Source organism: Mandrillus leucophaeus, unplaced genomic scaffold (assembly GCF_000951045.1).
Source record: "Mandrillus leucophaeus isolate KB7577 unplaced genomic scaffold, Mleu.le_1.0 Scaffold354, whole genome shotgun sequence".
In the NCBI taxonomy this organism is placed as follows: domain Eukaryota; kingdom Metazoa; phylum Chordata; class Mammalia; order Primates; family Cercopithecidae; genus Mandrillus; species Mandrillus leucophaeus.
Genome location: NW_012103743.1, coordinates 619,672 through 621,979, shown reverse-complemented (window position 1 = coordinate 621,979; position 2,308 = coordinate 619,672). Strand labels below are relative to the sequence as shown.

General features: G+C 47.2%; 1 protein-coding gene across 1 annotated transcript in view; it reads right to left on the bottom strand.

Moving 5' to 3' along the window:
• TTLL11 (tubulin tyrosine ligase-like family member 11) overlaps positions 1–2,308 on the bottom strand; it is a 232,550-nt gene that overhangs the window by 194,268 nt on the left and 35,974 nt on the right. The window lies entirely within an intron of this gene.

The following is a 2,308-nucleotide window of genomic DNA, read 5'->3' as shown; positions in this document are numbered from 1 at the left end:
ACAGAGCGAGACTCAGTCTCAAAAAAAAAAGACCTTTCTGATAAAACAGCTTGCTGTCAAGAAGCCAGCTGAAACCCACTAAAACCAAGATGGCAACAAGAGTGATCTCTGGTCCTCCTCACTGTGACACTCCCACCGCGCCATGACAGTTTACAAATATCATGGCAACGTCAGGAAGTTGCACTATATGGTCTAAAAAGGGGAGGCACGAATAATCCACCCTTTGTTTAGCATGTAATCAAGAACCGTAAAATGGGCAACCAGCAGCCTTTGGGGCTGTTCTATGGAGTAGCCATTCTTTTATTTGTCTACTTTCTTAATAAACTTGCTTCCACTTTACAGACTTGCCCTGAATTCTTTCTTGCACGAGATACAAGAACCCTCTCTTGGAGTCTGGATCAGGACCCCTGGTAACACTTTAGAATGTTATTAATAATAATACATAACAGTAACAACTACCATTTATGAGCACCTATGAGGTGCCTTACAATAGTTATTTCACTTAATCTCCACAGCTAAGCCATGAGAAATCTACTGGTATTGTTTTTTTTTTTCTTTTTTAGGTTTTATTTTGTTTTGTTCTTCAGTACCTTGTTTGTGTGTATGTGTGTGAAACGCTGTTTTTTGTTTTCTTGAGACCGAGTCTCACTCTGTCACCCAGGCTGGAGTGCAATGGTATGATCTTGGCTCACTGCAACTGCAGCCTCCCAGGTTCAAGTGATTCTCCTGCCTCAGCCTCCCGAGTAGCTGGGATTACAGGAGTGTGCCAACACGTCTGGTCAATTTTTGTATTTGTAGTAGAGACAGGGTTTCCCCATGTTGGACAGGCTGATCTCAAACTCCTGACCTCAGGTGATCCACCCACCTTGGCCTTCCAAAGTGTTGGGATTACAGGCATGAGCCACTGCACCCAGCTGCAACACTGTTCTTAATAATGTTACAAGTAAGGATCTGAGACTGAGCGAAGCCAGGTGACCTGCAGGTCACACAGGAGATGGTAAGCCAAAAGGCAGGGGGTGGGACAAGGAAGCTAAGCCTACTTCAGGGGTCAAGGCCGCCAAGATGGACACTCGCCCTGAGTCCCAGCAGCACAGCCTGTACTTGGATCAGGTTCACAAGCCCAGGGTGGACGGAGACAGCAGTGCAGAGCTGGTGCTTCTGGGCAACAGCTCTGACCTCTAAACAGAACTGGCGGGAAACTGACACAACCAAGAGGATAGTTTTAAACACACACCCAGCCACTCAGAGAGCCTGGTCGGGGCGGCCAAGTGCCCGCCCAGGAACGGGACACTCAGCCTGATCATTTACACCACAAGAGTGAGAACAGAATCTCCTGCAAGCCTCTGGATTTCAACTGCTGGTTTAAATTTCAAGGAGAAGCATGAAGGTGTTGACATGTAAGGAATTACTTGTTCATGCCTTTGATCACCCTGAAACTCCAGGGTGTTCTAAATGAGTGTATTGGTTGGAAGCCAAGTTGAGCTGATTTGTACAAAGGAACTCCTACTGTGCCACCGGGGGGCCGCTACAGAAGCCATGTTTCCTTAAATCAACACTGCCTGTTTCCCCCACTTTCATTTCAGTGGCGTCAGGTGGCCACGGGACAACAGCACCTTGGGCTAAGCTCCCTCTCATGGGCTCCCAGGAAATGTCAGGCCGGCACCTGCTTCCTGATCTCCGGTCTGTCACTTCACCTGGGTGGTCATTTGAAAGGAAACCTCTCTGCTTCCTTAATAAATCAGAGAGGGACACTGAAGGCAGCCTCTCTTTGGGGAAGCAGATGCCCCAACTGCTCTCCCAAATTTACTTTCCCTTTGGGGATATCTCGCTAGCGGCTACCACAGCCACAATGGTCTTAGGACAGGGAGGGAAGTTTTGATGCCCTTTAATGCTCTGGACAACACCTGGGCTCCAACTCTTTCCTTAGGCCCCCGCAGCCATAGACATAGCTTTTGAGACTTTATTGATGACTCAAGGAGAGGAGAAAGGAAATAAACACAGAGAAGAGCACTGATAATTGTGTTTACAAGATACTCTCACCTCAGCATGACAGAGCTCTTTAGTTTGCCCTTAGATGGCAGAGGCAATGTTTTCCCATCCCCTGGGAAAACATCCAGATTCCCTGGAGGCTCAGCATCAACCCAAATGTCCATCAGTGACAGACTGGATTAAGTAAATGTGGCACATATACACCATGGAATACTATGCAGCCATAAAAAAGGATGAGTTTATGTCCTTTGTAGGGACATGGATGCAGCTGGAAACCATCATTCTCAGCAAACTATCGCAAGAACAGAAAACCAAACAC